This window comes from Protopterus annectens, chromosome 5.part0, assembly GCF_019279795.1.
Source record: "Protopterus annectens isolate FY-2018-M chromosome 5.part0, PAN1.0, whole genome shotgun sequence".
Taxonomy (NCBI): Eukaryota; Metazoa; Chordata; order Ceratodontiformes; family Protopteridae; genus Protopterus; species Protopterus annectens.
Window position 1 is genome coordinate 1,635,904,240 of NC_056735.1, and position 14,149 is coordinate 1,635,918,388.

A 14,149-nucleotide genomic window follows, 5' to 3' on the forward strand; every position below is an offset into this window, starting at 1 on the left:
GATCTATCCAGGGCAGTTACAAGAACAGAGCCAGGAGTCTTTCAGATGTAGTTTTAGGAGTTTTTTAAACTGCGTTAAAGAGCAGCATGTAGTAATTTGGGTGGGCAGTTTGTTCCATATGTTAGGGATGTAGTTTGAGAAGAGTGATTCTCCAGCTGTGTTATTTGCTTTGGTGGTGTCTAGTAGGAATTTATTATTTGAGCGGAGCGTCTGGAAGTGATGTATGGTTGTAATAGTTTTTGGAGGGCAGGGGTTTTGTCTGGTTGATGCAATATTTTGTGGGCAAATGTTAACTGATTAAAGTGTAGCAGCTGAGAATTTGAGGAGGAATAGATACCTGTTTAGTGTTCTGTTTCTTTTTGATAGGAAAAAACTGGACTTTTAATAGCAGCAGCAGCTTCCCCAGGGATGGGCACAGCATTCTGACCAAACAGGAAAGCCTTCCCTGTTCCCTTTCCTATGGCCAAACAAGACTGGCTCTTCCTTGCCCACTGAGGGAACTCCAAAAGCCTCAGAGGATGTGGCTAATCCCTGGTCCATAGTGGCTATATGTGCTACACCAGAGGGATCCAGGCTGAAAGATTAGTGATCTGAGGTGCAAAAAATACCCACAGCAGAGTTACCCACTTGTGGCTGAGGCAAATTGTTAGCCTACTGTGATGGCAATAAGGCTGAATGCTCAACTTTTTCCATTTGTGGCTGGAATAAGAACATACCATAGAACAGTCAGATTGTTCCATGTTCAAGCCAAAAATGGTAGCTCTTTCCTGGAGAAAACAAGCAGCAAATGCTAGTAAAAATAAAGAGTCTTTAAAAGTCAATTTTTCAAAGACAAACACAGTAAGAAGCACTTTGTGCCAGCCCCATAAAGTAAAGTAAACACAATTTCTCTACAGAAAAGATGGTTTTCAGTTAGTTTAAACTAACAGAGAAAAAGAGCACCCCCATTTAAAAGTAAAGTACAGTCTTGTGGTAGTCTGTTAAAACACAAACTGCTAGCATTAAAATAATATTCCTGAAGAGAAAAGTATTAATAATAAAAAAATATAGTGAATGGGAGCTTTTATCCCCAAACGAAACATCTGCCCAGCAAAGGAACAGGACAAGCTGACCATCAATCCTAGAAGACCTCAAAGAAGTGTGCTCCTTGGCAGCAGTAAAACTCTGAATGGCATGGCACCCAAACTTGTCTTTAAGTCAGCTCAACTTGAGCTGCCTGACAGTTTATGCATTTGGAAGGTGCCATGAAGCTTTGGAAGCTGGCCAGCTGTTATATCCTTAGAAAGCTGTAATCCATATATAGCTATGGCTATTGGGGCAGTGACCAATGTGGTGAACATCCTGAGTTAGATTTGAAGCATGTAACAAAGTCAGAGAAGAAAGGCTGAAAATTTTGAGTCACCACTTGAATTAGTTTCCCTCTTTCATCACACCTCTTCAAAACTTCAGCAGCAGATAGTCCACAAACAACCTCCCTATCAAGGAGGGAATTGAAAATTTCAGCTTTAACATCTTCAGGTAAATTTTGAGAATGTAACCATGTAAACTTCCTCAGTAAGCTTCTCTGGAAGAGGCATCAGCTGAGTCATAAGAACATTTCAAAGAATGATTGGTTACTTGAGATGCAGAAGCAATCCGTGTATTCAAACAAAAATTTTCCTCAGAAGAAGTAAAAGTGGTTATAATGATCTTCATATTCTCAAATGAAGCAAGCAGTAATTTTAATATGTAAGGTTGACAATTAAGAATCCTAAAAATAAGTGCGACAGAGGTATACATTTTTTCCCAAATTTGTCATAGGCTTTTCCTATCATTATCAGAGGGAGAGGGATTTGTATTTACCAAATGTTTAGTTGCAGATCGAGTTGCCAAGGAAATCAGTGCAGGGTCAGATCTGGGATTAGAAAATTAAAACTTCTACGACAAAGAAGCTTCATACAATCTGTCTTTTTAATGTCCACAGGATGGGTGTCAGGCATGTTAGAGGCTGTAATACAAACATCCTTCAAAACTGGATTAATAGGAGAAACAACAGTAGGTTGAGGAAATTCTGGTTATAGTAAATCATGATATTTTTTCAAAGAAACTGTAATGCCATTATGTTCTGACTGAAAGATGTGGTTCATACTAGATATGGTTTCAGAAAAAGAAAATTCTTCCAAGGGACAATCAGAAGAAATAAGCTCATCAGAATCAGTTACCTGAGGAAAACAGTTTTTTCCTCACAATCACATCCCTGTTCATCACACTGAGGATCTTCACAAAATGAAGAATTTCATTGTACCAGAAAATCCAGAATGAGAAAGGTTAAGAGTTTGTACTAAGTCCTGAGATAAGCCCAATAAATAATTTCTGTCTAAAGTAACAGATACAGGAAAATATAAATGTTTAACTTTCAGGATCTCCTTGGATGCAGACCAACTCCTATTAGTGACATCACCATGGGAAATAGGCATCACAGTCCATTTAGCAGAGAAGCATTCCCCACTCCTTCCTCCAGAACCAACAAGAGTGACTTTCCTATGCCCATAAGAACACTCCAACAACCACAGAGGATGTGTCTAACTTCTGGTCTATGATGGTTAAAGGGATTACACCAGAAGAAACTTGGGAAGAAGATATTGTGGTCTGAGAAACCAGAAATGGCCAAGTAGATTCACTCATTCGCAGCTGATGCAAACTAGTAACCTTCTGAGGAGTGAAGGCTACCTAGAAGTTTCTTCTTTTTGTCTCCAGAAGAAGGATAACCAAAGAACTGGTAAGCTGTTCCATGTTAACGTCGAGAATGAAGCCTGAAGTTTGGCTACAAATGGCAGTAGTAGTCTGTAAAAGGTAAGTATCAAAAAAATAGTGTTTTCATCATAAAAACACCATGATAAGCACAACACACATCTTCTCTAGCCCTAATCAAAAATTTGAAAGATTTTCTCACAAAAAATTAGAGAAAAAGTTAAGCGTGTATAGTTCTACACTTAAAAAAAACCTATAATCACAGTCTGCCAACTGATTGAAAGTCAAGTGATAGTCCAAGATAAATTAATTCCTAGCATAAAATAAACAATTTCACTTTAAAATGTATTGTTTTAAATCATAAAATAAGTTGTGAACGTTTTTTTCTTCCAAAGGGAACTTATCTACCCAGCAATAGAGAAACTCTAACCAGCAGTCAATCCTCATAAGCCCACAAGAGGAATGATCTTCCTCAGCAGGAAAGCTCTGAAGGGCTTGGTACTCAGGCTGCTGACTTTCTCCGTCACCAGTTCCAGCTATTAATGGTCCAGGTGTGTAGAATGTGCGCTGAAGCTTTGGAAGCTGGATAGCTGTTATATACTTTGCAGCATCTAACCCACGTAACTAAGGCTACCGCAGCAGTGATCAAATGATGAACATCATATGTATGAGCAACAAAGTCCTACAATATAGGCAGCCCTTGAAAAGCTGTCAAATCAGACAACAGTAAAGAATTATTTTAGAAGCCCTGTGCAAAAGAATGCCCTACTTCATATTACTTAAACCCTTATGGCATGAGAAGCTCAGATGATGAGAGAACTGTTAAGATGACTAACTTGCTGGACAAGTATCAAAGGATTATCAAAAAGGAAAACAAACTGTAAACCTTTTGAAAAATATGATAGCTGTGCAGATTACTAACAATGTCCCCCAAAACATTTGTAATTAACCCAAACTGCCAAAACTATGTTTTATTAAGAGTGTGATCAGAAGAGTAGCTGGTTGAACCAGCCACCCCCCTCACTTCACTGTAATAATTACAGTTAGATCTATGCCTTCACCAGCTTTTCCATTAAAGTGTTTAAAAAAAAACACTGGTCCATGATTGTGCTGTAAAGCTATATCCCATGCTAACGTGACTAATCTGCATAGGGGTAAGATCTGGGCTCCCTTTGCTTGTTTATCTACCACATCACTGTGGTATTGTCTGTAGCAACTTGAAGAGACCTGGGGACTTGGGGACCAGAGATGACTGAGAGAAATGACAACCTTTGTAAGAGCTAGCATCTCATTTATGTTTATGTGCTATGGTCAAGTCTTTCTTATCGCAGAGACATTGCATATCCACACTGGATACTATACCCTTATCCAAACATAGCACTGGGGGAGGGAATGTAAAATTGTGTAAAGCAAAACCAGCAGTGTAAAGTGTAGGAAAGTCTGCAATAAGACTTATAGAGTGATAAGTTGGGCCTTACACCCCAGAAATTTCAGGGTGGAACTTTCAACACAGGAAGATATTACAAGATGGAATGGCAAGAGTTGGGCATTTATTCTGAAATATTGTGGGTGCAGGACTTTTCTGCCATCAAATATTTGACAATTTATAGACATGGTTACAACTTCTGTAGCTTGCACTTTTATACTGATATACTAGGAACAGATATGTTGCTTGAAACAGTCTAACAGAATGTTCTGGACTCAAATGAACTCTTAGCCTGCTCAAAGCTACCTCTGGAAATGTCTTTCGAGGATACTTTCTCAAATCTATCTAGGCATTTTGATGCATTGCTTGGTTAGATGATTCTTAACCTCAGTTTCTGTATCTGTCACAGTTTCTCTGATATGTTTATTTTGAATACATTTCTTACATTTCTTCCCTGAAACTTTTCCAGCTAAAGTATGAGTATCAGAACACTTTAGCTCTTTGCATTGCTTTAGAAGAACTCCTTTTGGCTGTTTTTCTGTGGAAGAGATGCAAATATGACAGGCCCCTTACTTTTTTCATAGTATTCTGTCTAGACATTGTCTGCTTTTAGTCTGCTTTGTAGTAACAGGCTAAAGTAAGAAGGTGGGGAAGGTAGTCTGCTCTTTAATCTGTGACCCATCAACAAGTGAGCAAACCATGCATACCTTTCCAAAAAGTAGTCTTAGCAGCTCAACAGGTAGCCTATTAGCCTTTAGTGCTAGAAGATTAGAAGGCTTGGGGGGGTTCCACTCCCACACAAATTAGATGGATTAATTTTCCAATACTCACATTGCAGTGCAGTATAACGGGGGTAGTGCACTCCTAATTCTGCCATCCATCAGATGGGTGTTAAACCAAGGCCCCATCTGCCTGGGTTAGCAGTAGCTCAATTGGATGGAAACGTTCCCACAACACTTACCAAAAAGAGTAGGGGTTGCATTATTTTATATATTAATACACCAGACTCTTCCATTCTATTTATATTTCTACAATATTTACAAGTATAATATTGTCAGTATTTTACATCTTCAGTTGCACAAACTTCTTTTCTCCACAATCATCATTTCATTTAAAACAATGCATATTCATCATTGTTATTTTTATTATACAGCAATTAATCACATCTTGTTTTCTACACCTATATTTTTAACATCGATATCTTATCCCATCAATGTCACATTTTTTTCCTTTTCATATTTCCCATACACTATTATATCCATGTTTATATTTAGAAAAACTTCCCACGTATACTCATTTTGCATTTTTTTCTAAAAATCTTCATTCTTTTTACAATCCAAAAAATAATTTGTGATTTCTTCTTCACTACAAATTTACATTTTCTCTCATCTGTTGCTTTATATTTTGTACTACTTTTGCAGGCAACTTACTAAAATAATCTCCACAAAAAAAATCTCCAGCCTTATAATAATGCCCAAATCTTTCGTTTTTATTTTTATTAATGTTTTATCCTCATCCTTATGATCTTTCCATGGATATATTAAATAATAGTTTCCATTATTATATTATACCATTCCTTTCTATCTTTTTAACTTTATAAATCTCAGTTTTCATTAACTTCATCTTATCATCATAGTCTTTCTTTCCATCTCCTCCTTTTTACTTCTTATCTTTACCCTTTTCATTTTTGTCCATATCTCCATATTTCACATGCAATATTTCCCCAATAAAGCTACTTTCCTTCTTCTTCATATTTTTAATACCCAAAAAGACATATAGATGTTAAATATGCAATTGCATTTTCTAAATTCAAACCTCTTCCTTTGCTTTTGTTATATACAATTCCCTATTGAAATAGATTGAGTCCTGATCCTCAAATACAACTGAAAAATCTCTAACAATCAATTTCTATTTTTCCAGGAAACATATATACATTCCCCAGATATCTCAACTTTTTAAATATATATATATATATATATATATATATATATATATATATATATATATATATATATATGTAAATATATTTATACACACACACACACACACACACACACACACACACACACACACACACACACACACACATTCAACACATATATATCTTCTGTCTAAATGTTAAATAAAATGTTTCCCACCAACTAGCTTCCTTTCATCCAGAATCCTTTTCACTGTTCTATTTTTTCCATTATTGCTAAACCTGATTCTTAATGTGTTTAGCTCATTTCATGTAAAATTTATGAATTTGTAGTCCTTAATTCACCAAAACCTTTACTTTTTTACATATTTAATATTAATCCACCTTTACTTAATTTCCTTTTCATCCTTGTCACAATTTCCCTTGAGCATACTATATTTTTGTTACAAGAACCAAAATCATCTGCAGATGAAAAACACATAGATATTATTAGATCTTTTTCCATTTCCCATTCTTCATCACTCATTTCACCCATTGTATGTCTGTATTATTGCATTCCTTACTAGCGCAGATAAACACATACTCATTCGAAACCTTGTTTCATCCTTTTTTCAATTTTATTTTTTTTTCCTAACAAACTGTTTACCATAACCTTCACCCAATGCAGTTTAAAGCACTTCTTTAATATTTACATTATTTTTCCCAGCCCCATAATCCCCTAAAATATTTCACACTGCCTTATGAATTATCGAGTCAAATGCTTTTGCTACATCACAAACAAACATTCTTACATCTTTAATCTCCCTACAAATAGCATCCATCTCTTTTATTATTACTAACATTTATTTCACTTGTTTTCCATTTACTTCAACTACTCCTTCCCCTTTCACTTGTTCCAAAACAGTGTTATTAGTCTCCAAGTTCTAATACTTATTCTTAATAACCACCTTAGTACATATATTTTCATCTTCTATCCCTTATTTGAACCACTCATTCAGCATTTTTCCAAACATTTGTTTTTCCCTTACACTCTTTCCCTTATAATAGGCATAACTTAAACCATCCAGGCTTGGTACTGCTGTTTCCTTTCCTTATTTCACAAGCACTTCCAATTCTTTCAACTGAATTATTTCTTCAAATTTACATTATGCCCTATCCAAAATTGTCCTTCCTTTTCACCTTCACCTATCAATTTCCTCCTTCTAATACATTGTTTTTACAAATATTTTGCTACCTCTATAATTTCTTCTTGTTACATTTTACTACCCTATTCTCATCTACAATTTCACCCACCTTGCATTCCTTCCTTTTTATCTCCTATCCTAAAAGGGTGAAACTTCTTCCTTCTATTTCTTCACAGATATTACTTTTGTACATATTGTCTCATACAATTTATTTTCCATTTTTTGCCTGTTTATTTCTGTCTTCCATTCCTTTCTCAAAATCATTCTTCATGCTTTCATATTCAACTTTATTTCTTTTCTCAATCTAGTTAAAAAAAAGTATTTTCATATTCCTCTTTAAACACTACCCACCATTTTGTCCAACTTTACAAAATACTCTCACAGTCATGAGTTCTTTCCATAGTTATAAATCCCGGGTTGAATAACAGTATGTCGATACTCCCCCTTCTTAAATGAAAAGCAGCTAAGTTATAGGACTACTTGTGAGTGGTATAATATTAATATAAAACCTTATTAGTGTGGATTTTTTAATTCAGTATTTATTGCTTAAACATGTATGTTATAAAAAAGTGATAACTTTTAGAGAGTTTATTTTTTTTATTATTTATTTTTTACTAACTGTTGGCTTTGCTATTATCTTGTTTTAAATATTTACTTTGATTCTGAATGGGGATATACTGATGTACTTTCACCTTTAAATGGAATGGTATTGGAAGCAACACTCTCTATAAAAGGATGTTATGTAATGAATTATTTAAGTTCTGATGGTTTTCTCTTTCAAAGAGTTTTCTAAATGAAGAGGTTATGAAAGCAGGGAAGGAAGAAGCAGGAACAAAAGCACTTAACTGTTGTGTGGATATTTTTATGTGCTTTTATTTGGTACACCAGGCTATTACAATATATATATATATATATATATATATATATATATATATATATATATATATATATATATATGGGTCTACTTTGGTAGACCGACGTTTTACTTACCCGACTTTCACATTGCCAAGATGAAAGGACCGACAAACACAGAAGACCAACATCCAGACCACCGACTTTCCACTCCAGGTAAGTAACTGCTTGGCCATCCTGTTGAACTTTGCTCCTTACCCCCATGGTAGTGCGATCTCAGAGCTGGCATATTTATTTTGAGGGGGTTGGTTTACTTTTCTTCGGTTTTATTTTTTTTTTCAGGATGATCAAGCGGTTACTTACCTGGAGTTGTAAGTCGGTGTTCCAGATGTTAGTCTTCTGCATTTGTCAGTCCTTTCATTTCAGCAATGTGAAAGTCGGGTAAGTGGACTGTCGGTGTAGTGAAGTAGATCCATATATATATATATATATATATATATATATATATATATATATATATATATATATATATACACACACACACACACACACACACACACACACACACATTTTTTTGTATTTTTCAGCCCCATTCATTAATATTCCATGTCTGATGATTGCTTCTGTGGTGTTTTAATTTTGATTACCAGTTGTTGCAACACACACACACTTGCTTTCTTAAGTTCTTTCCATAGTCTACAACTGTTCTCCTTTATTTCTTTCAAGTTATTTGCATCCCTTGTTTATTGTTTTATTCACTTTCTTTCTTTAATTTCTTCATTAAACATAACATAGCCCATACTGCTATATGATCTGAAAAATCTACTCCTTTTATCTCACCTGTTACTTCATATCACCTGAATACATATAATACATCTCTATTTTAAAAACTCCCCCCTTTTGTATATTCTTAAACCAAGTATCTGTTGAACATGCATAACTTAACCAATCCAAGCCTGGTGCTGCTTCTTCCTTCCCTTCTTTTATAAACTCTTCCATTTCTTTCAGTTCAATTATTTCTTCTAATTTACATTTTGCTCTACCCAAAAACTGTCTTTCCTTTCTACCTTCCCATCAACTTTTTCTATCATATATTGCTTCAACAAATGTTTCTACTACCTACATAATTTCTTCTTATTCACATTTTACTACCTCATTCTAATCTACAATCCACCCATCATACTTTTCCTTATTTTCTTGAAACTTCTTCCTTTAAAAATATTTCTTTCCATATAACATTGTCTTATTTGTTATTGTTCTCATACAATTTATGTTCTGTTTTTCATACTTTTTGCTTCCATCTTCCATTCCTTTCTCAACATCTTTCTTAGTGTTTTAATATTCTACTCTATTACTTCTTGTATCCTTCTATTGCCAAAAAGTGCTTTTATATTCCTCTTTATACACTGGCAACCATTTGTCCAACTTTCACAAAATACTCTCAGTCATGTGTTCTTTTCATAGTCTACAGCCTTTCTTGTTAATTTCTTTCAAGTAACTCAACATCATGTTAACTATTTTATTCCTTTTCTTTCCCCATTATCACCCAAGATAATCCATTTTGCTGTATGATTTGAAACATCTACTCCTTCTACCCCCTACTTCCTTTGTGTCACCTGAATACATATAATGTATCTCTGATTTAAAAATCCCCCTTTTATACATCCAGTTTCTGTTTTTCCTGTTTTCAACTTACCACATAGCATCACTTTTTTATCACCTTTACATTTTGCACTACTTTCCTTTTTCTTGTCTTACTTAACAATTAAGGTCCCCAGTTATTATTACTGACATTAACTATCACATGTTTTTAATTCTTCAAACATTTTTTTTACTTTCTGACATGTTTGTATATGCAGGTATTACTGTTATACATAATCTCCATTTCTTCCCAAGTCACACAACATCATCCTTTTTGGTATCACAATTGTTGCATCCAAGATTTTTTACTTCATTTTCACTTGTTAATACCCCTAACACCCAACAAGTTTCATATCCAATTGATTATATAATCTTTTTTCTCATACAGCCTCATTTTCCTTTTTTTCCTTAAACACATCTTATATCCACCATTAAACCCCTCACTTAATTTCTTACACTTTTCACCTTTAGCCCAAAATGCCTAAATCATTCCTTTTCCCATTTTTTAGTCATTTTTACTCCCATTCTTATGTTTCTCTTTCCCCTTCTCACCCACCATGCAACCTATTTAACTTCTTTCTGCTTTTTTTCTTCTCCTATTTCTGAGTTACTATCTTCCTCTTCATTTGCCAACACATCATATTTATTTTGTGTTTAAATCTGAAGGCTTACCTACAGGTGCTCACCACACAGTTGGCTGAGCAGCTTAAATGTTATAATTTAATGTCATAGTGAGTTTCACCACAGTGTATTGCATTTTGTGAGGTAGCAATGTGGTTTTTAGGAGTTTTTCCCTTTTTCTCCTCTATGATGTGGCAGTGGAGTTGGTATAAACAATTTTGTGGGAGGGTAGCTTGCCCCTTACCTTGGGAGTGCAAGGGCTTCCCTCCTGCAAAAAAAAAAAAAAAAAAAGTCTTTTGACCCAAAATGTATCAAAGCTCTTTTGTCTTTTAAAGTATATCCTAATGGCAAGATAATATTGTCCATAATGTCATACCTGTAAATAGTAGCACTGATTTTGCTTCTTATTTTTACCACAGGCCATTTTTTTCTGAAGCTGCTATCTTCTGCTCCTGACAAACACTTCTCTTTGCACTGTGCACTGCTTTTTCTCCTTGACTTATAACACTTGCACATTCTTACTACATTTCTGTCATTCACAATGCCTTGTTTCTGGGGTATATTCTTAAAACTGATTATTCCATCAGTTGAACATGCCTCTGTACTTCCAGCCTCTGTAATCCACTTCTTACCACATAACTGCCTTCATTATGTGACTGTTTACTTAACACTTGATCTATCACATCACTGCAGCTTGCCTCTCTTCATTTTGTTCTCCTCCCTTTATTAAGTTTTCTAATACCTCTGTATCCTGAACTCCACTCTTAAACTCCGTAACTAGCATTTTACCTTCCTCTGATTCTCTCTCCAAAATATCTCCTGTAGCAATGTTTACAATATTGTCATCTGTGAATTTCCCAAACAATAGTTTAAGCCTTCTAGTGCCACCTAATGCTTGAAAAAACTAGTGTTGCTTAACATTTACATTTCATACCATAACACATTAAATCAATTATTTCCACTCTCATTTTTTACATTTATACTTAAAATCATTTACAATCAATACAAAAAACTTATCTAAACAATTCTATTTCTTTTGTTATTTTTCCTTTTATATTTACCCTCTATCCCTCAATCCTTACTTCCACAAACATTTTTTTATTTCAGCTAATATATCATCCTATTCCATTTTCTTACTATATATTAAATCCTCACATCTTTTTTCCACAGCACCCATATTGACAGCACTTTACCCATTTATTAATATCACATTTCTTTACTTTAGCACTCTTCCGATATAATATCATATTTGTACATTTAAATCTTTCCCATCTATATGATTTTTTTAAATTTTTTCCAAAAATTCTTTGATCTTTTTGCAATGCAAAAAAAGTTCTGTCGTTTCTTCTTCATTACAGCCAAAACATGTTATTTCCACCATCATATGATATATCATATTCCTTGCCAATGCAACTTGTGTAAAAAAAATAATTTCAAAATATTCTGTTTCATAAAAAACTTTTAAACCTTTTTCTTCAGACTTTTATTGCCCTTTTTATCTTCTTTTAAAGCCTTCCATAGGCATCCCATTTTTTTAAATCATATTACACCATTATTTTCTTTTTCCATCAATCTCACTTACTTTCAATTTCCATAATTTAATTGTATTCTCATATTCCTTTTCTTCCATCCTGCTTTTTTTTCTTTTCTTTTCATTTCCATTGCTTTCTTTCCACACATTTTTTATATTTTTAATACATCTTCCCTATCATTTATTTTTGACTTTCTTTTACCTTTCTCATTACCCAAAATAAATGCATAGATGCCGAGCCGAAAGCATCACATTTTTTTAATTCAAACCACTTTCTTTTTAACTATAAAGTATCCCTCTTCACACTGGATTCAGCCTTGAGCCACAGATAAAACTAAAAATCTCTAATAATCTCTCTTTTCTATTAGAGTGGAGAATATCTAGTCCACCTAAATGTGCAAATGTTCCTAATACATAGTTATTCAATGTGTCTTTTCATGAAAATATAAATAAAAACTTTTCCACCAAGCTAACAACTTTTTTTATTTGTTCCAGTCTCTCTCCATTGATTTATTAGACCTACATATTCATCAAATGTTACCCCAAAATCTTTATTTCCTTTCTTTTGAAATATATTCAATTTATTTTTCAATGTCACCAAATCACTTACACTTCATTTTGTTTATCTGCAGACCATTCATTTAACAGCTTTTTGTTTTTTATCACAACCTCACTTATCCATCCCTTGTTTTTTGTTATTAGAAGTAAATCATCTGCACCTTTGTTTGTTACAGTCTTGTACTAGATGATTTTATTCCCCACAAAAAGTACAGTTGTGTAAGTTAAACTTACCATTACAGTGGGTGTTCAAATGAGCACTGCTACAGTAGGTTTAAATATAAAGGGTCTTATCCTGCCATGGATATAACAGCTGCCCATATTCCAAAGCTTCAGAGCACCTTCCATGTGCCAAAATCAACAGTCATCTTGAACTGAGCTGGCTAAAAGACAAGTTTAGCACAAAGCCCTTCAAAGTTGTCCTGCCAGCAGACAGGGAGGCTGAGTCCAAAAAGGACAATGTTAGGAACAAACAGAAAATACATTTCTACAACCTGGCATAAAAAAACACACCAAAAATCAAGGTGCAGCACTGATCATTCCAACATCTACTGTTATGGTGAGTTCAACTTACATGTTCATCATATTGATCACTGCTGCAGTAGCTTTAACCATGTGGTTAGATTACCTTAGCTAATTACATTTGGAAGATTGAAGGAGAACAGTCCAGGTACCCTAGAGAATGGTTCTAGCAAAGCTTGATATGGACTTAGAGAAGGAATCAAGCCTGAATTGCTTTATAAAAGTTTGTACAGAGGACCAAGCAGCAGCCTCTAGAATACTTCTAGAATCTAAACCTTTCCAAAAGCCTATAGATGAGGCCAAGGTGCTTGTGGAGTGGGCTTTGACCCTGCCTAGAATAGTTTTGTATGGTTAGTATAAGAAAAGGTAATAGCCTAAGACAGCTATTTGAAAATAGTGTGTTTTGATACAGGTTGTCCATTTTTATCTTCACAAGAAATAAACAATTGATCTGAAGATATGAAAGATTTAGTACTGTCAAGATAATACCCAAGTTGTCTGTTGACATCCAAGGTTTGGAGTATCCTTTTTCTGTCATTTTTAGATTCAGGAAAGAAAATGGGGAAATGGATAGTTTGTCTTAAAGTAAACTTAGATGCCACTTTAGGCATAAAAGAAGGATTAGTTCAAAAAAAGCCCTGTCCCTATGGAAAATGAAATAGAGTTGACCCACCCTAAGAGCTTGCAACTATGATACCCTTCTTAAACAAAATAAACCAATCCAAAGTGAAGGTGGTAACAAAACAAACTTAGAAAAAATAAACCACCAAAAAGCATTTCAAAGAGACAAATAAATTATCATATAAATCCTTTAATCTCCACTTTCGTCTACAAAGACTTCATCAGAATAACTTATTACAAAAATTGACCACAATTTAAATATGAAATAACCAAAAGAAATTCAGAATAAATTAAACAATTAATCTTAGAGACCATTTAAAACACAAAAAAAACTAAATAAAATATTTATTTAATAGTTTTTAGTTTTTTGTCTTTTAAAAAATAGTTAATATTAATCAGGTCATTCAGACCTGGTAGTTTATCAACCCCCAATCTCAACTGCCATAAGGTTTCTCCTTGTTCCACTTTGTTCTTAAATAACAATATGGGAACCTTATAAGAAAACAAGAATGAGTAAACTAGAAAGAGTACAGAGGAAATATTCC

General features: G+C 34.1%; 1 protein-coding gene across 7 annotated transcripts in view; it reads left to right on the forward strand.

Annotated features, from left to right (window-relative positions):
- The window catches only part of CCHR5.PART0H21orf62 (chromosome chr5.part0 C21orf62 homolog), a 557,240-nt gene that overhangs the window by 436,753 nt on the left and 106,338 nt on the right, over nt 1-14,149 (forward strand). Inside the window, exon 1 of one of the 7 annotated variants that reach the window (XM_044071422.1) lies at nt 8,451-8,551. The exons of the other annotated variants lie outside the window; for them this stretch is intronic. The gene's annotated coding sequence lies outside the window, so the exon portion shown is untranslated. Of the gene's footprint in view, nt 1-8,450; nt 8,552-14,149 lie in introns of those variants that run through there. 7 annotated transcript variants of the gene reach the window in all.